At 35.5% G+C, this 27,853-nt stretch overlaps 1 protein-coding gene across 2 annotated transcripts in view; it reads left to right on the top strand.

Moving 5' to 3' along the window:
• Positions 1-27,853, top strand: part of LOC124630305 (syndecan) — a 275,530-nt gene that overhangs the window by 15,262 nt on the left and 232,415 nt on the right. The window lies entirely within an intron of this gene.

Here is a 27,853-nt window from a genome sequence, read left to right as displayed (position 1 = left end):
AAGTTCTTGTCTAGCACCTGGAGTGCTAGGGAAGCTTATATATTTCTATGAGTCAGAACCTCAGTTACTTGTTCTAAATACACACTGCACATTTTTTGGGATACGTGCTTTGCTTCTCTAATTGGCCTTTGATAGGATCCAGTGGCAAAAAATAATAAAGCGGTAACCACCTGCAAATAAAAGAAGGAGAAAGTTTCTTCAATCATATACATACCTAGTTTTGTTTTGGAAATTGATATTGTAACTTACATGAATTGATAAATAGGTACCTTATGTTCCAAGGAAACACGTAGAGTGGATTTTAGATTTGTGCTTTGTCTCAGTTAACTGCACAAGAACTTAAAAATCTTCTTGGACAATCTATATCTATGTCTAAATTGCGTCTCCGTGAGGTGAACTAACGAATTAAAAAATGCGCAAGCCCTTGCCCCAATTCTGGCGCTTTTGTTGCGTTCATCTTGGGCCTTTGCGGCCGCAAACATCCTCCGAGCAAAGAAAAAGCGTCCTGCCATATTTTTGGTATTATTTTCACTAAATAAAAACTTAATTGTTGATATACGAATATCTCCTCACTTCACTTTCACCACAAAAATCTTCGTGAGAACTTTTTGGTTAAATTCGATCGCGTTTGTATTTATTTACTATTCGATCTGTCAAAATCTGAATCTCGCACTCGCATCACGGCAGAAATAAACCAATCCCGTGCCTGTCACGTTCACTTGAGAGTCCGAGCGATTCGATTTCGAAAATTTGTAAACTGGCACTCGCTACTTTAGGTTCCAATTTTTGACACTAGGCGGAGCTGTTTTTGTTCCATACAAATCTTAGTATACGCGCTCTCATGTGAGTCCGTAAATAAATTCACGAAAACTCGCACTAAGCACTCTGCTGTGTCCAAGTAAAAATGGTTTCTGCAAAAATAAGACTCTACGTATTCCAAGTTCAAGAATCTAGTTCAATCTTTTGACCCTCTTAAGAGGACCCTTAGTTTAACACCCAATCAATAACCGCATAGTCGTTTGCGAGATAATACAAACAGACAGACGCGATGCATGTATCGATACGGGCTTTTAATGTAATTAATAAACATATGGCCCCGTTTTTAGGTCATGCTTGCTTTTGCTCTTATTTTGTTTACGTTTCATTTTTTAAGTGCACCGAATTGATTACTTCTTTCAGTTTATTTGGAGCTGAAAATTTGAGTGGTGTGTGAAGCATAACAACTGTTATACAGGTTTCTTAATTGGTACCATCTTCAGCCGAAGTCAGACTAAACAATTACTTACAGACTTTGGGAACGAATTTCTTCGTAAATGATGAAGTCTCTAAAATACTCGTCATCTATAGACTAAAATATAAAATTAAACATGACCTTATGACCCATTTATCCTCTAAATTCTAATAACCAAAAACTTGCTTACTCACTGACCCGCACAATATATCAATATTACACAGTTTTGATCACTTTCCTAATTAAAGTAGCTGAACTATAGACCACCGCGTAATTGGCACGGGGTTAAAATGGCCGCTACGGGCTCCGGACAAATATTTGACCAACTGATGGGAACTAGATGCTGCCGGCAAAAGAAATGTTTGTTTTGTTATTGAACTAGAGAAAGTTATTAGGTAGTTCATTTAATGTTTAATTGGGTAGCATGTTTCAGTTCTTTTTGTGTCACATATGTCATTGGCTTTTAGTGAATCATGTATCAAGCCAGCTGTAAATAAAAAAAAAAGAAACTGCTCTCAACGTTCCAATTTCAATTTGAATATTTCCATCTTTGGTGATCGACTTACTTTCATTGTTATTTTCTTAAACGGGACACGTTCTGAATTTAAAACATGGTGCATCTATCCTGCATAATGCATGTGACTGGCAACCCCTTATACGCCTTTTAGTCTTAATGACCTTTGGAACAAACGAGACAGTCTATTCTTAGCTTATAATGGCCCACAGTCGTCTTTATGACGAGTATTTCGAACTGTTTTCTTTTCTTAATAAAAGTAAAAGAAAGAAAGTTAATAAAACACAATGTTTTAGTGTTGCCTAGATTTGTAAGCTGAGGACTTATTAATACTGGGTTATTTATTTAGTTGCTTGGAATTGGTTTATTTTGATATTTGGTCAGAAAGGGTGTCTAACTTCTTTCTTGATGAGTTTTTTTTTCATATCAGGGATTGCCTTCATTTTGTGTTTGAATCTTAGTTAAAAACACAACTGTAAGGAAGATGCAAAAAAATGCCACGAAACCACTCTCGTTTTTTGTTTCGTATAATCACACAATCAAGATTAACATAATAAGACTTATTCTTATCATCGCAAATTATCAAATAATTTTGGCACACCCTGCTATCACGTGGTCATAAAAACACATTGTCAAAGTATGAATCATTCCTCTTTTGTTTCTAAGTATTCAACAATGAAACCAAATGACAGGACAATTTTCTATTCAGTTTAATTCTAAAAAAACTCGATTTTGTAACAAATAAATAGATAACAAAAATGCGTGTGACCAACCTCAGTAAACACGTGGTGCATTTCATAACCGTTCAACAAATATTTAACTGTGTAAACGCGAACAATAACAATGTACACTAATTCACTTTACACAAATGTACGATCCGAAACATCTGTGGCCGATATAAATTATGACATTATCCGTTTTGTTACCCCTTATTTTATAATTTGTTATAAAAGTGTAATGATAGTAACAGCTGTGAGTAAGCACCATATACTCCATTAAAATTGCAGAATACCGTGAACTTAACATCCAACACCCGTTGCAAATTTTCTATATTATCGTTCATTTGCTTAAGAAACAAAATTTTGACACTAGCCCCATATCATCTTCCGAGCCTTTTCCCTACTATGTTGGGGTCGGCTTCCAGTCTAACTGAATGTAGCTGAGTACCAGTGCTTTACAAGGAGCGACTGCCCTATCTGACCCCCTCAACCCAGTTACCCGGGCAACCCAATACCCCTTGGCCAGACTGGTGTCAGACTTACTGGCTTCTGACTACCAGTAACGACTGCCAAGGATGTTCGATGACAGCCGGGACCTACAGTTTAACGTGCCATCCGAAACACAGGCATTGGTGTCTAAGATATACTTAGAAAGTACACTAGCCCCATACAAAATGTCAAATCTCTAGTAGGCAAAACAGCAGATAGATAAAATACTGGGAAGAAACATCAGACAAAGTAAGAAAAAGTGTAAAATAGTTAAGAGTCAATAAATCATACAAATTATGAATCTTTTAGTCACCGCATCTGCTACGCATTTGCCGTCTGTATGACGACTCAACTCATTCATGATTTCATAATAATAAACAGTCGAAGTCCTGTTATGTAAAAATATTCCACATGCTAATAGTATGACGAATTTCGACTGGCATTTACATTATTTCAAGTATAGAGACAGGTCTAGTTTTTTATGGAATATCGTTGAAATAGTTACATGTTTAACTAAGTGACATTTAAATAACTTACCTACCTGCAACCCAGATTTTATTGCAGAATTTTATATTTAAAGTTTTGTCATAATGTGGATTTGCTATTAATGCACAAGGATGTGAAGGGACGAAACTAGTAGTTAACGGATGTCTGCCATCCTTATCTTTAAATGGCATTATGCGTCATCCCTTGAAAGAGAAACAGCACGAGCAAAGAAAGAACACGTGTTGCTAACAATAAGTGTAAGAGTACGCATACACTACAAACTTAGTCGGCCGATAGTTGGTTGGGGCGCTTGGGAATGGATATAGACGTAAGATAGACGCGTAACAACGATCAGGCTATTTGTCCCGTATCAGACCGACTAAAAACTTTAATCGACGATTAAAAAAAAAGACAATCTCTTTAATTTAATTGACGGGTTGATATATTTATGTAAGTTTAGCATGCCCGTCCATTTTATTACAATGATAGTCTATTACACCATTACGCAATCTAGTTGAAGGGTATTGAGTGGCTAATAGATTATAAACTTTGAACAGTAAAGTGTACGTCAGTGAAATCAACGTGGATCTTGACAAGGAAACAATTGAATATCAGCTGTAGATGATGATCTAAGTATACATGTATAGCAAGTTACTATTGATGTATAATGTAAATGGCCTTGTTGCTACATGTATAAAAAGGTTATATAAGCGACTATATTCTTAAAACTTCTTTCTGTAGTCAGGCTAATGTAAATGTTGACCTTGATCGGATATTAACTAGGTACACTTATACCGAACGCCTTGGATGGATTTGGAGGATGAAGACCCATAAAATCTTTTAACGGTCAGTAAGATCTAAAGCGTATTTTTATTAACTCAATTAGGAAGCGGACAATTTCGCCAATTTACTGTAGACCTAAGGACTAAACTTATGAGCCTGATTGCGTTGGAGACATTCCAAAGTTCAAGACCATTCCAAAGGGAATGGAATATATGCCCGTAAGACTGCAAACAGTAAAACCTTAAAGAATGCTTGTGAAAATGTGGTTTTAATGAGCACAATCTCTTTGGAGATTTTGCGGAAGTGAAACCAGAAATCCTTCTGAAGCTGTAAATTAGAAACATACATCGTGAAAGTGTGTTCATCCCATAGACGAGCCATAAAAATAGAAATCACATAAAAGATACAGCCCAGACAAACAAAATATGTACCGTCAAAAACAAATCAACAAAATCGTCACCAACAGACAAGTGACACAAATTCTAATAGACGTAGTACACAATCACGACACGCCATCCAAACAGTTGACACTGCGAACTTACAACGCAGGCCGTACCAATTGTATCAAAATGCAAATTGCTCCCAACTATTTAGTTAGGGCTAGCGCGCATTGGTGCTGGTCCCAAACTTGGCGCTGCTGCCAAGATAAAAGTTTGTGCTTCGGAATTTAGGGGTTAAGGAGATTCTGATTTGATTTCGTTTTTAATATGTTCAGTTTGTTTTGTGCAATTTAATTGATAAAAATTCGGGTGGATATTTTGCTTGTTTGCAAGCCCTCATTCATTTTGCATTGTAAACATATGAGCTTGAAAAGTAGGATGACACGTCAAGAGTGATCACAATTACATTTGAACGATTTGAAAATAATCAATGTTAGCAGTTCATTTGACAAAGAAAGGTGTAGGCTAAAGACATGGGTACAACATGTAATTACTACGGGACGCGGAAGAAGCCACTGGCGGAAGCTAAAACGTACATAAAATTTTTATTTTATGTACGTTTTAGAAACGAATAACTATCATATTACTACTATATTAAACAGTCAAAAACTAAGCACCAATTGCTACATCACTATATCAAAAGAGGAACACATAGTCCTGTGGCCATGCCCTCACCCAGCGGCATCCTACAACGCAATACGGGTCTTAACTAACCGCATCCGTCTTGTCTACCTCAATGTTTCACACAAGGACTCCTTGTCTCCAGCTAATGGAACGGTTTTTTTACTAACAATAACCTTTTATTTTTTCTGCAAAGTAAGATGTGAGGAAAGTGGATTTGTTTGTGGAGTAACAAAGACCTAGATAGTGCAGTTTGCTTTCAGGAGTAATGTCCTAATCCGTGTATCACTGATTCAGTAATTGTGTATCTAGGATGCGACGGCACGATTCACACGTTAATGATACCAAATTTTGTGAATATGTCTGCTACATGATACAGATAGAAGACACAAACAACTCCTTCTCAAACTAATTGTTAAACCATAAAATCAACTACAACTCCGTTGAAGCGTCGTTGCAAGTATAATCTCCGTTAAAATTCAAGTTTTTGCTCCACTTAGCTTGGATCAGCTTGGATCGCCGCCTTCGCTGGGATCGCCGGGATCTTGAAGATTTAAAACGTTAAGGCTTACGTCAAATATCACTGGTTGAATATTAGTCCTGGAATTTCTTGGCTGAAGCTAGTTTAGCTTCTCGGAAGATACTCCACATTTTTTTACTCAGGACTAGCGAACCGCTCCGGCTTCGCACGGAATATAAAAATTTCCACACAATTTAATGGATGTTATTATACACATAAACCTTCCTCTTTAATCACTCAATCTATTAAAAAAAAAATGGAAGAAAATTGGATGTCTAGTTTTGAAGATTTAAGCGTAGGGACACAGGGACAGAAAAAGCGACTTTGTTTTATACTACGTAGTGATTCCGTTAATTCCGTAGCTTAGTTGTTATGTGCAAATGAATTGCACTTTCTTTAGCTAACCATTGATTAGCAGTAATGATAGTTGGTTGAACAGTTTTTGTCGTAAGTACATGCATTTTTCAGTAATTATTGATTAGTAAATAATTAACATTTGGAATGAAGAGTGTGCGTTAGCCGAGACTGTATATGTTCTATGTTAGGATTTCTTTTTACATCTACTTTTGTGACAAAATTCTTGTCCACAGTCTTATTTTAATGCCATTGTAAGATTTCTGATGCATTACTATTTCCTTAAACAAAACTATCAGGATCCCATTTACACTAGAGGTACAATAATATACTGTAGTTCTGTACATATAGCTGTTGTTGATAGGGCTCCTAGGCAAATGACTGGCTCCACTAGATCCAATTACGCGAAGTGTTGAAGTCCTATTTAAATACATAAAGTTGTAGTGAGAAATGTGGTCACAGTTTTGGATCTTAGAGAGATTATCTCGGAATGTTGTACAATATCTCGAGACAGGATAACGATGATCGAATGCTGTATAAAACTGATATTTATTGAAACGTGTTACTGGCAGCTAGATATATGATAGGTTAATTGTGAAATTGACGTTTTTTTTTTCAATATAGTCGTATGGCTTGCATTCTTTATTTAAACTGTTCTGCTTATTTTGAATTTAATATCTAATCTTTAATATCGAAGATTCTTGAGAAGTGTATGCATTAAAAGATTGATAGATTTCGACAGCTAACATTCTAAAAAGTGAGCAACATGGTTACCAAAAACAGATATCAACAACTTTAGCCATCTTTTCTTTAATAAAACATACTAACGAATATAAATAATAAACATTTAACAACTGGATTATTCTTTGATATGTCAAAGGCATTTGACTACTTCTCCCACGATCTGTCGACTAACGAAACTAGAATCCATGGGAATCCGGGGACATGCATTACATGGATATCTTCGTACTTGAGTGATAGACAACAATGTGTGACCATTACAAAAATAAATTATAAAAAGATATAATACAGTTTGAAGATCCTCAATATGAACAGATTTTCATTACTCATTAACTTAAGCACACAAACAGACATGTTCGACACTACTAAGAATCGATAGTACCGCAGTTTTATGGACACCATTAATTATGCATGCGACTGGGCTCGGTAATGAGCATCCCATGCTACCGTATGCCATGCATGGACGTCACTAAACCCGGGTAGTTGCTGTGACGTCACTAAACCCGGGTCGTTCGCGGATAATCGCAGTGCTGTGTTACTGTTATCATTAGGATGACTAAAATTAATCAGGTATTGATGGGAAGGTAATAAAGCGTATTAATGGTAGTTTAATCACGTTTATGAATGTAGGTGTTAGAAGATAGATGGAAAATGTATATGTTTGCTTAGGAACTGATAGAAGTGTGATAATTGTATGGCTCTAATGTAACAAGTGTAAAAATTGGTATCTATGAAATAAATTATATGTAAAAGTTGCTGAAGAATTAAGTTTTCTTAACCTTGTTCGTATTTCGAAGCATTAATATCCCCCCTTCCAATGCAATAATATTGCATTTGATATTTGCTTAATTATTTAAATAAATAAGCAAGACCTTTGATGCAATTCGTTAAGAATAATAAATGTCGAATAAATTAGTATCGTCGCGAACATTCCTATTCGCTGTTTAGACTACCGGGCTATGCAAAAACATGGCGCCGCCATACCAAATTAGGCATCAAGAAATACCTATTTAAATTCATTCATAATGAATTAAATATTTAAATATTAATCGATTCATTCATTGTCAGTGAATTAATGAAAATTTTTATCACGCTTCTTGAATAAAAATTACTTAAAATTATTTAATTATGTATGACACATAAAAAATTGGCGAAGGCTTAATGGCTTTACTCTGTCTTGAAGGATTTATTTATAGGATATTTAATATTTATGATTATTTTTCCAAAATATATGCCACTTTTATAAAGGTTACATTTGTTAACGCTGTCAATTAATGGCATATTAAAATAATTGATTTCATTGATTTGAATATTGATGCGCATTTACAAATGTACACTTAAAATTTATTTATTTTCTTACGAAAAGTTCTTGAAATGAGCTTATTACAAAGAGGCATTAAATAAATAATGTAGAGTTTCTATTCTAATGAGTTTATTTTTGGGCATTTTATTATGCATAGACATTTATTAAATGTAATAAAATGAAACAGTGAATGGAATTCTTAAATATTCAGAGGCCATTTATTAACCCTACCTAATGGATCGTCTCGATATTATTAGGTAGACATAGCGCCAACGTATAGAAATTATTATTTAATTTATAACGAGGATTTTTTTTCCAACAAGGAACCAACCGAACCAGAATCAAACGTTTCCCAAAATAGCAATCATAGTTTGCTTGTTCATTCGATTACTGATATTCGATCGTTAATCAGTCTAGCATTCAGCCCTAGGAATATTACCTTAACCCCGTCGTCTGTAGCATCCGCCGTAATCAATCATCGAACGACCCACGATGCCCCTGGTGCCATAGATTATTAACTAAATGGAGGGTTAAATTCGAAAATGAACTGTGCAAGCGAGAGGATTTGGGACACTTCTAGGACCATGGGTTATAGAGGCACAATGCACATATTCAAAATGGCGATGGGTGTAGGTTATTCTACTAAGGAAATATGCAGTCAGGTAAGATCAGAATCCATCTGTGATCGATAAAAATGAATAATTAGTCTGATGAAAGTCCTGTTATCTGAAAAATAGGATCTGATAACATGCGATAGGAAATTACTAGATAATTCTCTGATACTCGGACCCCAAGCGAGAGGGAGTGTCAGAGTTTTGCTGACTAAGACCCACCTCTGTTCCTTCTGGAATCCTTTGTGCATCCAATATAGTATGATTGGCAGGTTCATGAATACTCCATGCCTCTATTTTCCTTATACCTCCAAACAGCAAGACGCATATTAATGAACATTTAATATGTACAGATAGACAATTAGATTTATATAGGCGTCTCCCTTCCTGACAACAATTTATTATTTCTCGTGACTTGAATGCGAGAGTCATTGCCAATGTCATGATCTAACAATAGTAGTTAATTGTTTTATGATTATCATTTAATTATTCATTAGTGGAGAGGCACTTGTTTGTTCGATATCGCTTTGTTATTGATAGTTAACATCTGTAGGAGTTATGTGGTGTTTGATATGATAGATCAGATAGGCGATTTGGATGTCCATTTCTGTACCGATCCAAATTTGTTTAATTTACTATTATGTCAGTCTAGCTAAATGTGCGATAGAACTAGATATTGAAATACTTAATTTTATGCAGCCGATTATTATTAATCGAGCCTCTAAAATCGATTCAGTTTTATTCTTTAAACAGTGTCTTATTCCGGTTTCCATTCATAGAATTATTATGACACAGGTCACAGATACATATAGTCAAGCTATAAAATAGTTGGCAACAAAAACTTATAATATTTAATTTTCTATCCCGTATGGAAGTCGGATGTGCAGCATCAACTGTTGATACGGTAGACTGCACATCAGTGGTAACTGTCATGCACCTTAACTCAATAGTAATAAGTACGATTTTCCTGTAAAACTGTTACCACTGACCTGAAGTTGACTGTACATAATGTAATCTTTAAAAACAAAGTTTTAATGTTCATCGCTTGCGTCATTTTCTTTGAATGGCAGAGCTGCTACTTAGAATTCTAATTTGCAGACAGAAAAACCCCATAACTATACTTGATGTAAATATTACAAACGGTAGATTCTTTCCTCGTATTGATTGATCAATGGTAGTATCTCTATAGTATCACCTAAAGTACAGTCAACTTCAGGTCAGTGGTAACAGTTTTATAGGAAAATCGTACTTATTACTATTAAGTTAGGTGCATGACAGTTCCCACTGATGTGCAGTCTACTGTACTAATTTTGTCTTATGTTTATATTGTGCCAATTGATTTTTATTTGTGAGTTGCACCATTTTTTACTATGACCGAACCATTTTCAGATGGTAAATCGGCCATTTATCTCATGGGAGCCAAGTATACAGTTGATTATGGTTTGGATTATCGGTTTAGTTAAATTGTGGAACTCACCCTTACAACTCTCGTCAAATAACTCTTCTTCTCTAAAGTCAGCGATATGAAACCAAAGATACAGAGTATCTGCGGTACATTTGTACATCTTGAAGTTACAGGAAGCTAACTTCTGAGTGGCTAACTTATTTGAAGGGAATTAGAACTGTACCTGCCTATTGTCAGTGTCTATGATTATATTTAGAAAAAATATTTGAAAATTGATATCGTGGACCAAAAGTTTGCTCATGAGAAAGGAGCCAGTCACCTTCAGCCGCAACAAAAATAGCTCCTTAATTAAGAAATATAAACTCTTTGTAGACTTATCGTTTCTAAGAAAAACTATCAAGTTTGATTGTTATAGTTTCAAACATTAAATCTAAGAACAGAAAAGTTTTTAATTAAAAACATTTTTTACTTGAAAGTTCTTAAAAAGTTTTGTTTATTAGATTGCTTTGCTTTTAATTAAATAATTAATTAAATATCACAAAAGTCTAGACAAAATCAAACACTCGTAAATTGAATAGACCATATAAGGAGTTCCTTGACACTAGGAAGCACTAAGAACTATTGTCAATTTAAATTCTCTTTACCTAATACGGGTCTCACATACTAATAATCTCGACATTCGATACTTATCTGATGGATTGTTAATCGATTTATCATTAAATCGATTTACTGCGACTATATCGAGTTCTAGTTTGTATTCAAACACTAGTCTTGTAACCTAAGCTAGAAGCGAATCTCAACCTTATTGCTGCAGTATAAGGCAGGCTTTAAGTAATCTACTATTTGTGCCAGTATTCAAACATGACTGAAATTCGAACTGTACTGTTTAAGTGTGAATCCGAAACATCGATTCTATGGTATTGTTACATGAGGATTGTAAGGTTCTAATCCTATTCCCTTACATCTGAAAAGGACAGTAATCCGACACATTCAGAAGGCAGTAGTATGTTCGAAAATCGACTAAACATCTTTTGAGTGACCTAGGCAAGTATAACGTATGATAATTATACCGACTTAATTACAACTTATGAGTACCTTGAAATACGTTACAATTCTTGTTTCCCGATCAGTATTCTGTTTCCTCGTAAAGTAGAGGTGACGATAACACAAATCTATTTAAGACCGCTTCCTCTATAAGATGAAAGCGCTAAGTAGTTTATGGGCTCGCCCAACGGAAACTGCGTGTTAATTGCCTACCTACACCGTGCGAATTTATAATTTTCCCTTACAATATCAGAATTTCCAACGTCTATTGGAAATATTTGATGAAATAATTTCCTGTCTGATGCCAGATGGCAGCCATCTTGGTAATGTGACGACTAAATTATGGAGCGTTCTAATTTCGAAATACGAATTTTCTTTTTCATTTGATATTTTTTTTTATTGCAAAAAAAAGAAGGTTAGTAAAATGAGATTGTATTCTATATTTATTTTTATATTTTGGTTTGACGATTGTATCTGCGACATTTGCTTTGCTTGATTGCTATTTTTAACTGAGTAATCAATCCATTAAATACGTAATTAAGAAGGTACTTACAATAGTTACAATACTACAAGTTTAAGTGGTAATACATTAGCTGTTATGATTACTTTGATGTGCACTTCAAAGAAAGTTATGCTGAGTGAAGGAACGTGCGCATTCATAAACGTATCTTTCTATAAATAAATCATTATTAAATTGTTCGCGTTTTATGATACAAAATATGTTATGAATTTACATTTCAATTTTAATTGAATGACAACACCAATTAGTAAAAAAATATGTAATGTATTTTAATATTTGAATATTTAATCTAAGTGGTTACGAATATATGTCGATTGATTTGGTTTAATTTATGATCGGCGCATTTAAAGGCGAAATTCCCGCACCCAGATAAAATATATTGCCTATTTTACTCAGAGATACTGTAGTTTCTCAATAATGAAATTATTTTTCAAATAAGTTAAGTAGTTTCATAGTATTTAGGGTCACAGACAGAAAAAGTGTTCCGTCTTTATAATATTAGGTATTATGATACGTTATAGACGTTAAGCAATAGCTTACTTGATAAAGTATACGAAATACCAAATTCTAAGACAGACAAACCAGGTTAAAGCGAAGGCCTGATTAATATTGCAGATCTTCATCGATTTGAACCCACAACCCAGTAGCGGCCGTTCTTATATTCCATCCATCTATTGTTTTGCTTACTACAGATAGGTGTTTAACATAACCCCTATCTAAAAGATAGGTGTTTGATATAACAAAAAGTCATGGTGGCCTAGTGGATAAAGAACCAACCTTTCAAGTATGAGGGCGGGGGTTTGATTCCAGGTCAGGCAAGTACCAATGTAACTTTTCTAAGTTTGTATGTACTTTCTAAGTATGTCTTAGACACCAACGACTGTATTTCGGATGACACGTTAAACTGTAGGTCCCGGCTGTCATAACATCCCTGGCAGTCGTTACGGGTAGTCAAAAGCCAGTAAGTCCGACACCAGTCTAACCGAGGGGTATTATTGGGTTGCCTGGGTAACTGAGTTGAGGAGGTCTGATACGCAGTCGCTCCCTGTAAAGTGCTGGTAGTCAGCTCAATCCGGTTAGACTGGAAGCCAACCCCAACATAGTTGGGAAAAGGCTCAGAGGGAGGTGTTTGACATAACTTGTATGGGGCTTATGTCCAAATTCTATCCCTGGTAAGCAATTTCATAGATAGATAGAATATAGGAAGCGTCAGGGTGATGCAAAAGTGATTACATCACCCTTCCTCAACTAATATCCGTTTATTACAAGTAAGATGGGATCGGGTACAAAATTGTCATTTCGATAATGAAGTTTTGACTTTATTTCACGGTAGGGTTACGGTTGATGGCATGTGTGAATATTGAGTTTTGATTGATCAAGAATATTAAGTTATTAACAGCTAGAATTTGTGTTCTGTAATTTCGTCACAAACTGGAAAAAAGCTACCAATTGTTGTAGCATAGACTACTTTCCATGTAATGTCCAATTGATATTTTATTGTATCATGCAATTATTTTGTAAGTACCTAAATAGGTAGGGTACACAAAAAAAAAAAACTTTTTTCACTTTTTCTTCGCTGAAAAAAAAAAAAACAATTCAGCCCGACAAAAATATAACACGTATGAAATAGAATATTGTCCGTTATGGACAATAATATATTTTTTGTGTAGCAGATAACTCAATTGGTTCAATTTTCGCCTGCAGGCAGATAATTAAATTTGAGCAACACACCCAATGATTTCGAGAAACAAATTTAAAATGGCTGACACGAATAAAACAATTTTGAGGTGAACAACCTTTTGACAGAACCGATTTTAGGCAACCGACTTCATTATGTCGACTGAGAATATTCTATTAATTTGTAAAGAGTTTAAAATATGAGTTTCACATTCAATAGCAATGTTTTTGAAAAATCTCGTAGTGTCATTAAATTCCCAACAATATTATTCTATAACCAGTCCAAGGTAAAAAATTACATTCCCAAAACCGATCTACCCCGAATTTTTGAAGTTATTGGCATACGTATCTTATTTATAGAATACATTGTCAAAAAATATTCGGAAAACCTACAAAATTCAGGCATAGTTTTTTAAAGCAAAGGCGTTGACTGGCGATTAACCTGTCGCGAGTACAAATCCGATCGGATCCGATCCAGTAATTGGATAATGCTCTTTAGTCGATTTCAAGGTTCGCTGCCGAGTGCTGCATGCAGCCAACACGGAATTCTTACGTAACACGGAACTTTGGCGTATTAATTATTTGGTTGATTCTACCTAGAAAATATTTCTACAGTACTTTTCTGATTAATAAAAGCACTAATTAAAACATGACAATTATTCTTAACAAAAATTATAAAGAGAGTATCATAAAGGTACACGGTCTGCTGTAATCGTTAAACTGATTTAGACTACTGTAGAAAATTTGCTTTCACAAATTTTGCCAGCGCCATTGAAACACAACAAAAAAATCTACTCCACATATCATAAAATTACGTAATACAGTTTTAATAGCTGTTAATAAAAAAATATTATTGTACCTATTTACATATTAAAAATTCCGCCTTAGGCCTACCTCAAAAAATACACGCCTAGAAAATTGTTCTCGAGTTTATTAACCCTCAAATTGTCAATAGTGTATTTTTATATCGTGTCCGACTTGGCTCGACAGTCACGGACGTCATACAAACTATGTGCTTGTAGTACAATCGATATTTAAGTAATTGGACCGGTGACATTTAGGTTTTGTGTCACTTAGGATTGTTATAATTCTGTAGGTTTGCTTTTGTGTGACTCAATTTAGGGATTGCAGCGGTGTCTAATTCTGTCGTAGCTTTGTTCAGAAAATTGAAGATGCGTACTGTACACAAGTATCTTTTCATTTATTTTAAAAGAGAAATTAAAAAAAAAAACTACTGCACTTCTGTGTTTGTTGAATAAAATCAAAAAGTACTTATTGAAAAAAAAAACCCCAAAAAATAATGATTGAGTAAGCAATTCCCCTGCGTAATATTCCTGCTGATTTCACAGAATCTGCGTCCTTACCATTACAGGCATAACCAACCGCTGGAGAAGAAAGGTCCCAAATATAATGAACTGCGTAATAAACCTAATCAACCGTCAAACGCTATCGCGCGTGAATTAAGCCGTTAACGGGAAACCATGGAGAACAAAATGACTGGCGGAGATGTCATAACGTAAACTTTACTAAGAAACTAGCGTGCCCAAATGCAGGTGTTCCAGGGACGAGGAACCCTTAACCGCCTTCTATGGAACACGCCCAATATATTCAAAATAAAATCACCAATCAATCAAGATCAATCTTTTCCAGATTGGTTATGATTTGACAAGGAAACCGAGAGTTCTAGTAGCTGATGACGCCTACCGTACGTTACCGTGACCTACAAGAAGGCGCCTGACCTACCTTTCTTATGGCATATAAGTATCTCCGCTATCTTTCCTTCCTCCGTGCACGAGACCGCCAGTAATGATGGTGACGAGCATAATTACCACAACTAGGCGTTATGCGCTGATTTTAATTGCATCTAACGCAGAACGTTAATTAACGTTATCAAAATTTCGCAACATTATGATTATGGGGGATTTTAATTGTTTTATTACGGTGGTGAAGGGATTTGTTTATAATTACATAGTCGCATTGATTAATTTGTTTTTATTACACGGTTCCTTTTATTGGCGATTAAATGACAAACTCCTCGTCACAAAATAAGCATTGCCAGCAATCTGTTTTTCTATCTTACGACCCCTCAATACCTGTGCATAAATCGCAGACAAAGGCGGTTTCTTTTTGACTGCAGGCGATGCTCTGCAAATAAATTCGTCGCCAACACAAATAATCCCAGCTTTTATCTTTCCCATCACAAACAATATCGGCAATTGAACACCCTAATTACTGTTTAATCCTGTGACTAATATTACCAAGTAATTAGCCAAGTTTACAACGTATGTGCAAACTACATTTTAACCTCCGAAATCTGTGCATTGTGCAGTAATGACCCGGTGTTTTGCGCTGCACAGTGGTGCGTTGCACAGTCATTTGTCAACGTCACTTCGGTCCACAGATATTAATGGAAATTTAGTGTCAACCCAACGCCTTTGTGCCTTAATTACTGGTGATTGTTTCATTATTGATTTTTACCTTCGGCACGCGACGAATCATTTATTGTGAAAGTCGGCCATTAAGCATATTTTAATTTGTTTGGATTGCTGCTGATCGCAGTACTTATTGAGTATTAAATCGAATATCGAGCTAAAAAAAATTAAACACACTGTCATTCGAATTTGTTGCTTCTGAACGTAATGACAGGAATGTCGACCATCATGTTTAACGCTGTATTTTGATATACCTATGGCATGTAATTAAGTACATGCACGTTAATTAAGTATGGACAGTAAAACACATTTAATGAGCTGCAGTAATCGATTTCATAGGTGTTAAATGACGCTTGTCAGTTCACTCATATTGTGCAAACCGCACCCACGTAATGTCATGTAATGGACGTCCACAATGATGAATGTTTGTACGTACATTCACATAGTCTCCGCACTGAAAAATACGCGCCAATGAACACAAAAAATAATAATTACTGTCATTATAGCTTCTTAGAATGTTCTAGCAATGTTCCACTCGATTTCCCGCTAATTATCCTAGATCGTTTAGTCGATGTGGCCATTTTGGACTTAGTCCTAATAAGTTTTTCATTCTTAATTTATAAAGTCATTGTGACCAGTAAATTCAGCGTTTAGAAAGCTGGGATTAAAATCTAGCCGGTGCAACCAATACCACATTTTTAATAATGCATTTTATCTCTCCTAAAATCTAATCAAAGCTGTTAAAATAATTGATTGAAAATCATCCAACTTTCACAACCAAACATGTTAAATCTATGCCCAACGGTCACTAAATAGGTTACAAATAATTAATACCATAAATACTAAACCTCTATGCTCTGTAACTATAATAGCAGGCGTTTGTAACGTTGGTATAGCGTGCAGCATAGATTAGGTGACATCATTATTAGGTGGCCAGCATGTGGGCCAATGGTTATAGCACAGTCGATACTTGAGACCATTATGCAGAAAGCAGCAATATTGTCTGCAGCGTCGAGTGCGTTTAATGTTCCAATTGAATTTAGAATCTGTTGAGGATTTTAATTTTGTTTTGAAAATGGAAATAAGGTTGTATTTAGAAAAGTAGTTCCTATAGGGGAAAGAGAATAGAGATTGCCTAATAACGAAACTATTAGAAATCGGGACTTGTATTCTTTATAGAACATGTGGCAATTAATTAAAAAACTACACTGTATAATACGACTTAGTAAGTAGCTACAAGTCAATTTTATATGATGATAGAAACTGGCAGTTATTTCACAATGTATTTTCTTATATTAAAACTTCAAAGTAGCGCAAGAAGAACTTTAAAGAAAACATCTCTCGAATTGTTCAAATCGTAATGTATTTATTTTACTGTCAATGCTCGTCTGGTGCCAAATCTGAATATATTGGCACCGATCAAGATTCCTATTATATTTGACATCGCTGAAAGTTCGTTGACTCGAAAAATAATAAACAAAAGACTTTAAAATAGTTGTTTATTGAGCTGTGACTGTGAGTGTTGAAATAATGTTAACTGAATGAATTTAGACACTTTAAAAGTCTTAATACATTATTACAAACGTTACGCTCAATCCTTTTCCGTATGAGAGGAGACCTGTGCCCAGCAGTGGGACGATAGAAAGGCTGTAACTTAACTTACAAACGTTAAATCCAATTAAAGTCTAATTAAATAAATGTGGCTGAGTGTTGTAAGAATAAGGCGTCGTCCTAATTGGCAGCGATCGCACGATGGCGCGATGCGTTTTTCATCTCACGATCTCACTATCTCACTAGCGAGGTTCAAATAGGACACTCTGATGAAATCTGTATGTTTGAACTCATCGAACGACGAGAACGCATCGTGTCATCGTACAATCGCTGTCAATTAGGACGACGTCTTAGATGAAAAACGCATCGCGCCATCGCGCGATCGCTGCCAATTAGGACGACGCCTAATACTTTACATGTCTAATAAGGTTAACTAGAAAATTGAATCACTAAATTCAATTAAATGGCCTGATTATTTTCGTCGTAAAATATGCAAAATTACAAGAAAAAAAAAGATCGCGGAAATGTTTGTAAGCAGCACATTATGCAATGAACAATAAATAAACATTAGGGTTAGTATTCAGGAACGAGCGATAATTTGCGGTTAAGCATCAATGTCTGGATTTCCTTCATAATACTCGCTTAGTGAATTGCGAATCAATGCTATAAGGACTGTTTCATCTAGAAGTCAATATTGTAACAGTCATTATTATGTAAAGTATGAAAATTTTGATTCATTGCTTTTTTTTGACTTCGAAACTACTAAACTGATTTGAAAAATTATTTCACTCTTGGAAAACTATAGTATCCCTGAATTACATAGGCTATGTTTTATCCCGATACTTGAAGTCGTTCCCCCAGGCCCCTGGTGAAACTGCGAAGAACAGTTACTTTTATTCATATACAACGATTTTCACTTTTCCTCTCCTCTTTTACACAAGCCATTCATTTTGTCCTTTCCTACCATCATTTGTAACCTTCCCACGCATTTTCTGAATTCACCGCAAGCTTTAAAATGTCATAAAGAGTTCTGTCTGTTAAACGACTAGCCAGCCAGTTCCTTTACCGTTGTAACATCTATACCAATACTTACAATAAAGAGGAAACATTTGTTTATTTGCTTGTACCCTAAACCCTCCGAAACTACTGAACTAATTTGAAAAATTCTTTCACTGTTGTAAAACTACATTCTTCCCGAATAACATGGGCTATAATTTATCCCGGTACGATCAGTAGTTCTCACGGGAAGCGGGTGAAATCGCGGGACTAGTATTATATATCGACACCTTAGTTATATGTAATGTAGGTACCTCTAGTTCGTTGTACCCTAGTAGTGAACCTTTAACTTTTATTGAGGAAATGTTTGTTGTAGATGTCTTCAATAGCAATTTGGGTTTTATGTAATTTATGTGCTATTGTCTACGAAACTTGTCTTGCTTTTAATACTTTGGATACCGTTATATTGTGGTTAGGTGTGCTTAAACATTTGATCGGGACAACGGTGCATTAGGTAACCGATCAAAGTTTCGTATAGTACTGTTCTTTAAAGGACTTAAATTATATGAGTAGAGAATACGAAGGATCCAACAGATCCATTTTAAATATTTCGGTTACAAAAGATGACTTGCCACGTGTCGAGGCCTACGTCTACTAAAGCAGAATAAAGATTTTTTTCCAGTTTTTTTTTTGTTGAGGAAATATTTGAAGAAACCATTTTTAACAAGAGAACGTGACGTAAACTTTCTCCTTTAAAGGTCAACCGCTGTTTTGCTAATTAACCGCCTATTGTATTTTTAGGCGCCAATTTTAAACATCAATATTTTCCTCTTAAGTAATATAATAATTTACAGGCCTAAGCATCAGGGTATAAAACATTTGACGTAGCATTTAAGCAGTTAGCACAAGGTCTGAAGCTTTAGCACTAAAATACAGAAGATTTCATTCGCTATTTTCGTTACCTACGCTTACCAAGTAATAAGCGTAGCCCGCTAACTTTCGTGAATTGGACGTAGTTATGCAGAAACGTTCCAACCCACAAGTCACCCGAAATCGAGTTATTGTGATTGAACAGCCTAAAATTTAGCATATGGTTATCTAAACTCAATATAATTCAACAATAAAACCTCTAGTACCTTTACTTGTTAGAATAAAAAAGAATACAACTGAAACGCGTAAATGCTTATATCTCAAATTCAACTTGAATTTGAGATATAAGCATTTACGCGTACAGTGGGTTGGAACGTTTCTGCATAACTACGTCCAATTTTCAATTGCTTGCATCTTGCGAAACCAACAAATTTATCTCCCTACAGTTACTAGGTACATTGGGCTTAGCTCGTATATGTAGTTTTTGTACAATGCATGTATTATTATGAGCAGAGTACATACATGCCTTATTTCAAAATTGAATTCAAGTATAACTTTGAACTTCAATTGTAAACCCTAAACAATGTGCACAACACTTAAACCCATATTTATTCACTGCGTGACGATCACGACACGACAATGTGTATAATCTGTATGCAGTGACCACCAACTGGAAAACGTGGCTAATGATGATTTAATACGATGTGCACTGAACATTGAATGTCTAAGTGTTTATGATAATGCTCGGCTATGTTTTGCTGACTAGTGTTGTTATTGTTGAGACTATTGTAATGTCTGTGGGGTTTTATGTCGAGTTTTGATGGTAAAGAGGTTGTCCAGCAGCGGTAGGAAGGCAAAAGGCAAAAGACACACACATACACAGACTGTCAATATTCCAACATGGAATTGCGCAAAATGCATTCAATTAATTTCCTTGAAACCAAATAAGTACCAGTTTCATAAAAGGCAATAGAACTTCATACATTATGTCTACAGATGCGTTTGTTTTAAAACTTACTAGCAGCTTTCCCGCGGTTTTACTCGCGCACCGATCAAAATATGGTCTATGCTATTCGGGGATAGTCTTGCTTCCCAACAATCCCAACGGTGAAAGAATTTTCCAAATCGGTCCTTTTGTTTCGGAGCCATTGGGGTACCTACAAAACCTACCTAAAACCTAAAAACAAGCAAAAATTGTTTCCTCTTTACTATATTAGTAAGTACATAGATAAACTGACAATACTAGTCTGTTCTCATAATAAAGTACTTACCTATATAAAATGTTTGTTTTCGCATAGCATTACATGTAAACCGATCGGACTTTAGTGCCGATTAACTATAAAACCACAGACAGGCAAGGTTTCATATTATACCAACATTAGATATACAAGTCCATGTAATTATCTATTGTTTTAACTATAAATCAGTAGAAATCTATTTACGTTGTTTGTATTTTCTTTTTGTTCTCTGTTCATGGTATTTTGTTGCGAGATTTTTTAATGAAAATAGATAAAAATAGTGCCTTTGTTGCGCACATTGTAGCTGCTGTAAAATAACATTTTTATTAGCTTGTCAGACTGCTATAGTTAGGTACAGTATTTACACAATATGAAGGTTCATATGTATAGGTGTTGCAAAATTAAATTTGGACGAGTTTATTACTACAGTTTGAAAATAAACATATCCCGTGCAATTTTTCTATTAAATTATAACCACACACTGCAAAACTGCAAATATTCCCCGGAATTTAATTATATACTTGCCCTTGTAAACATTATTTATCCTACCTTCAAAAACCCGCCCTGGCTGATCCCTATCGCCACACGAAGGTACCTATCTATCTTGCTCTTCTGTCATGACAGTTAAGTGCTTATATAACAGCCCTTAGGATATCAATTGGGTTACCATTATTTCCTCATAATATTTGTCCTACTAAAGAAAAAACAGAACAATGTCGACTGCACTGAAGCGGATTTGTAATATACCATCAACTATTTCTATCTATCTCAGAATGTAAGAATATTCGGTACATTACCTCTCATTTCTTCGGACGATGGAGCTAGGAAAGATGAGCGGAGATGACATAATGCAGGTAGGTCAGACGCCTTTTTCTAGGTCAAATTCGTACAGTGGGCAAGACCAAAATGATCAGTTACGAGTGAACTAACGAGGCGTTCGGGTTCTATGAGACATTTGTCAACGATTTTTCATGTTACAAAAAATGGTCGGGTTCAAAGAAGACGCATAAGGGAGAAAACGTAACGTTCATCGTTCCGCGCACACCCGCATTCTGGCGCGCTACTTTCTTAGAAGATTTTGCGTTATTACACCTCCGCTAGTCATTTTGTTCTCCATGCCTCGGACGGACAGCTAGTTGTGTTTATTTTCCTCTTTCCTTCAGCAGTATTCCGAGAAAAGCGTGCGAAACCACGATAACGTGATAATGATGAGGACGGGTAATTGTTTAATTACGCTATTGAGATGAAAATGTACTACATAGCTAGTTCTAGTGGGTAGTGGGAGCTGGTTAAGATGTAAGGACCTTGTTTATGATATTCCGCTGTTGATGTTAGTGACTCAATGTATGTGTAGCGAGGTGTAAGTAAATATAAAGTATGTGGGCTGTATCAAGGTGGTGCTATAAATAGTCTCTCCAAATATTGAGAGACAATATTTTATACATCTTCGTCAACAGCTTTACCTCGTCAATTTTTAATAAAAATATCTTGTACAGAGTTAAGACTTGTGCCAGTGGGTACAGAGCCAAACTTATAGCACGATCTACCAGTTTATTTACTTTATTTTATTTCAGTGATTATTTAAATTTTAAAATCGATTGCCAATGACTGTCTAATGAGGGTTTTCGATACTTTTTCTGCCGCCAGGCGGCGCTTCGTATGCGTCAGGTCCAAACAGCTGTCAAATAGTATGGAATTGTAGGGTCCGAACTTATTGTTTATTGAAATTCTGTTATATTGGAAGTGTTATTGATTTTATTATGGACTAGGGTCAGAATAAGGTTTCCGAACTAAAAATTGAGCTAAGAGAGAGGGTGCAAAAGTCACTGGTACTAAGGAAAAGCTTGTTGAAAAATTTGTTAACACAATATGATTTAGTTTTTTTTATTTACTCAACCTCAATAGTAAAACAATAATGCAGTGCTTTAATTATAAAATAAAAAAAAACACTAAAATCGTTCACTATTCATAGTAAAGATAAGCACTTTGACAGTTACCTGGACCTGACGACTCGGTGCTGCCACCTGGTGGACGCCATTTTAGAAAACCCTCATTCCAACACAATCTGTGCTGTCAATCACATTCGGCAATCACTAATATCCTTAGTCAATAACACAACATATAAATAAATGCTTAACACATTTATAGTAAGCAGATATCATAAGCAACACGTGGCTGTAAGCAGATGCTCTGGAATTCCAAATAAGCCACAAGGCCGATTGTAGATAAGCTGTGTTACCGACGCTTATTATATACCGGAGTACAGTTGGTCAGGAACCATACATACACGTAACATGTACAACACACCTTAAATATGACAACAATATGATAATACCAATCAGATAAAAAAAAAACTCAAGCAACACCGATTAGGCGGGACTCATCATCATTCCCAAAATAATGTTACTTTATAAAAGAAGATAGAGAGAAAAGAGTTTATTCTACGACAAAATAAATAGAGACTAATCCCCTTTCTTTTTTTTTAACGACGTCAAAAATCATCAAATGAACCTCTCCCGCTGTGGGTTAGCAGCGGTGAGGGAGTGTCAGACTCTTACTGGCTAAAAACCGTCGTGTTCCGTCGTAGGCCTTTTATGTAGAAGAGAGACTAATCCCCTGAACTCTAGAAAACCGTGTTAGAGAAAGCAAAATTAGAACTGAACATATCCAATACATAATTTGGATGTGACGAAAATTGGCCATGTTGAATATGGGGAGAGACTGTCGCCTTGTTCATATTTTCAGCAATAAACTGCATAAGACCTTGGCTGCAATTTCTCGTTTTGGAACAAAGGAGGAGCATTGACACGTTGGCATACCAAATAAGCTGCAAGGCCACTGATTTCAGATAACCTTTGTCTTGCACTAATTATGATCTTAAGACAGTTGCAACTCATAACAGACGGTTGAAACATTATCCAGTGTTGACTTATATTTAAAACTTCGATCATAATCCGTGCCTTTGGTGGAGTATTCTTATCCAATAAATAGGTCGAGAAATTGATAAAATGTTTCAGGTGTTCTGCCAATGCTTGGTTTATGAGTCTTGGGATATTTTTGACTGAGTGTAGGTAGAAAGTTATTTACGTTTAATTGTTACATAATAATATCTGCTAATTATATTGAAGCAGTGCAATACATAGTGCTAAATAGTCACACAGTTCTAAAAGTATTTACAAACGAATATTACACCTACTGCCTTTACAAAACCAAAACCCTAAATATTTCAATTGATTAAGCAGAGCTATACTCACCTCTTGATCTCCGAACACCTCATTAGTATCTAGACATCTGGAATATAAACAGCAAAATAAGATGACCTTTAGACATTATTGTTTCTATAAAAGAACAATGGTTGACACAGGACAACAAGACAACTTACTTTCTTATCGACCTTACGCGTCCTTATAAGACAGGCATCCTTAAACGGACACTTGATTACCTTAAATAGTACATTATGACTTCATACACTTTATGTAAACAAAATACTGGTATGGTGAAGGTTGAAGTTCGTATGTATTACTGGTTTGAAGTGAACAATGCGTTTACTGACTGTCTAGACATTTGTATCACCCAAACTCTAACTAAAATTGAAACTCAGCTCATCTTATGTATAATATTTTGAATTGAGGGCAGAACATTATCTTATTAACGAAAAAGAAAAGCTTTATGTTCTAAAAGTTGTTGGTACGTTCTTGTAATAACAAGATAGTCGTAATAACTTCGAAGCACTAAGATTTCTTACGCACATTAAACAAAATGTTGTCCGTCCGAATACACCAAAGACGGAACGCTTCATTACGCACTTAAATAATAAAATTTAACGCAGCCATTTGGACAAATAAAAGCTTGGCTCCATAAGGGCAGTTTCTATTTAATAACATAAAAATGAATAGACAGTAATCAAATATAACTGGCTTCGTAATAGAAAGATGTTGGACTGTTACTTTTTTTATGAACGCAGGTTTACGGCTGCCGGCCAAATATAGTTTGCACAATATGAGTGTAGGTATACTTGTTTCATTTTGAGTGTATGGGAGAAATAAAACGCGATACCTAGCTTTTTAGGGCTGATTGACGAGAACATAGTTATGAGAAAATAGTACTTATTTCCAAAAGGTCAGGAGCGAAATGGCTTTCTAAAAACAGCGTTCACGACAATCTTTTGGTTAGTGTTACGACAACAATACGTTACTTTAGACCTCTTAAGTAGTTCTGTTTCTTGCTCGTTCCGTCGCTCTGCATCGCTCCAGTCTCAATTCTGACTGACGGACTATTACAAAATTGCCATAGCAAATGTATGCGTAAGGATCGGAACACCTGGCGAACATCCATGTAGGCGTAACTTAGCATTTAACTATCATGTCCAATTCACTTCAAATGCCAGTAAAATACCGGCCAACAATCACAACGAGGTAACTGGCCTCGTCTAGAAACACTTATTAGGTAATACTCAATTTCCTTAAGCTTGAATGATCCCGTGGGACGAAGTTGCCTCTGATCCGATTTATATTTCCCTCACCATGTTGTTATGTTAATGTTATCGTAATTACTTCATTTTATTACGAATGCTGTGGTTTATGGCGCTGTGGGAGGATGTAAAGGCGGTGCGGTCACATTTTTTGTGTTGTCTCTGGTATAAAGTTTAATGAAGACTTCTGTCAATGGTTTTGTTAGGAGTATTCATAACCAGCTGTTCCGGAGAAACTTCTGCCCGCACCCGTATAGATGAGTCCATGTTCAGCTCAGGGAATGTAGCTCCCTAACAGTGTAATAATTATTCAAATGGATTCCGGAGCATATTCGATGGACACAAAGAAATAAATAGATATGTTACCGTAAGATTACAAACATCGTTAGATTACAATCTATCTCGAGAGATTGTAAACTGTCGAATTATTGTGAACCGTAACATCTGATTGCAATTTAACGCATTATTTTTCGCTATATTATAATCTATCGATGAGAAATTGTCAAATTGTCAACTGTCCGAAAGCTCTCTCTGATTGGTCAGTCTTTTTGTAAGATCGACCAATCACGACCAGCCGTTCTGTTCCCATGGAGTTCCCGTAGAGTTAGGAATGAAATAGAGGTGTCAGTTAAATAAAATAAATGCTCTTCAAAAATTCTTCAAGTATTAAATTTATATAAAAATAACTCTTATAAAAATACAGTTAGGTATTTTGTCTTCAAATACAAACTAATATTTAAAAATAAAATAAAAGGGGTGCTAATTAAACAGGCTTCTTTTTAATATCATTATTCGCCCCCAAAAATGTATGTTGCCTTCTAAATTACTAAGTCAGCCACAATTAATAAAGCGTCGAGCATCTTAATAATACTATCTTAGCCACGAGTTATCTTCCACTCTAAATACAACTCAGCATGATGGTTATTTTTTTGCATCTAAATTTGTAGCATGCATTCTAACAGTAAACTTCTTAAATACTATTAAATGACATCATAAAAATATTTATTTACCTTCTAATTTTTTAACTCGTACCTACTGAGTTTTTTGTTTAAAATATAACACATCCCATATTAATTGACCCAGCATGGAAGTAAGCATGCAACATGCAGCAAGCATAACTTCTGTCACGGCTCCGGCGCTGCGGGGCTCCGGCGGTCCCATGCGAGCTTATCGTCGCAGATGGTTTTCACGCTCACCACCGCAGCTTCGGCTTGCTGGCCGGCGGAGCCGGCCAGCCTCAGCCGCGGCGGCGAGCGCTGAAACTACCTGCGCCTCAGCTCGCAGGCCGCCTCGCCCCTCCGCGCCTACGCGGTTTTGAATTGCACTCTAGGGGTAGGGCAGACAAGACTACGTGGAGTCGGTTTTGCAGCGATTCGTTTTCGTCACTAACTTCAATTTTTAATACAATTTTTAATTGTGTGTAATTTGAGTCTTAAAAATTAAGTACAATTTTTGATTTTATAAAAAATTAAACCGTCACTTATTTTTGCACGTCAAAGAGCTGTGACACCGGGAGTTGCAAAGAATATTGTCTTTTTTGACGTTCTACCAATCAGCGCGCAAGATGCATTCCGTTCTACGCCAGTTGACAATTTGACCGCTCTACATCGCTCTCGATCTTACAAAAAGACTGACCAATCAGGGAGAGCTTTCGGACAGTTGACAATTTGACAATTTCTCATCGATAGATTATAATATAGCGAAAAATAATGCGTTAAATTGCAATCAGGTGTTACGGTTTACAATAATTCGACAGTTTACAATCTCTCGAGATAGATTGTAATCTAACGATGTTTGTAATCTTACGGTGACAGATACACATACATACAATAAAATCTTTCCTCTTTATGTTGTCATGGTACCGAAAATGCGATGAATGTACATAATAAACATTCTTAAATAATCATTGCATCATATAATTTTCTTTCCCAATTACGAAAGTTCATTGGACTGCACAAAAAGCAACGAATTCTTATCAAAGCCACGCGTGCGTGTAATTTGAGTGACAGATTAACTCATAGCATAGTTTCAGTTTTTATCCTACGCGATGTTGAAACAAAATAAATAGTGCCACGCAAGTGCTAGTTACAGTGATAAATGATAAAAACAAATGCTGTTTAGTTTGAAAAGAGTATGTGAATTTTCTAGAAAGGATTTAATATAGCGGCTGAATTAGATGTACCTATTTACTGTAGGAGTCAGCCAAATACTAGAGATTATGTGCTTCGTAATTTCTAAATTAGTAGCGAGTAAAATTATTAGGCATTTATTCGGTGTCTATTATTCTTCATACTTTACATATACTTCTTGCTAACTTACTTATCTCAAGGTATTCCTACAAAAGATTGTGTTCATGGATTTTAAATTGCATATGCAATTAAAATTCCGTGTCACGCATTTTTGTATCTACTCCTCAATTTCTTTGTGACTGTTAGCTCCATACTTAAATTAACTCATTTAGATAAACAAATAAAGTGGCAAAAAAGTAAGATATATGAATTCTAGCTACATGGTTTTACTGCCTATAATAAGCCAGTTTAATTTTTTACGATCGCAATCCATAAATTTAAAGTCCGGACATACTAGCTCAATTACTTTAGACAGCCCAAGTCTTCTTTTGGACAAGCACCATTAATCTAGATAGCTGAAATAAATGGCTAATTGCAGTCTGTTAGAAAAATTGCACTTAATATTACTGGCATCCATCACTGGCTGTCCAGTTTCCGACATTTTGAAAAAGTATATAGATTTACGTTGATATTAAATGTAAATGACATTATGGCCGGGGCAGTCGCACTTAAATTGTTTTTGCATCTTCTTTTCTAGAGCCTTAATTA

Source organism: Helicoverpa zea, chromosome 1 (genome assembly GCF_022581195.2).
Source record: "Helicoverpa zea isolate HzStark_Cry1AcR chromosome 1, ilHelZeax1.1, whole genome shotgun sequence".
In the NCBI taxonomy this organism is placed as follows: Eukaryota; Metazoa; Arthropoda; class Insecta; order Lepidoptera; family Noctuidae; genus Helicoverpa; species Helicoverpa zea.
Note: the sequence above shows the minus strand (reverse complement) of the source record. Positions and strands in the feature narration are given on the sequence as shown.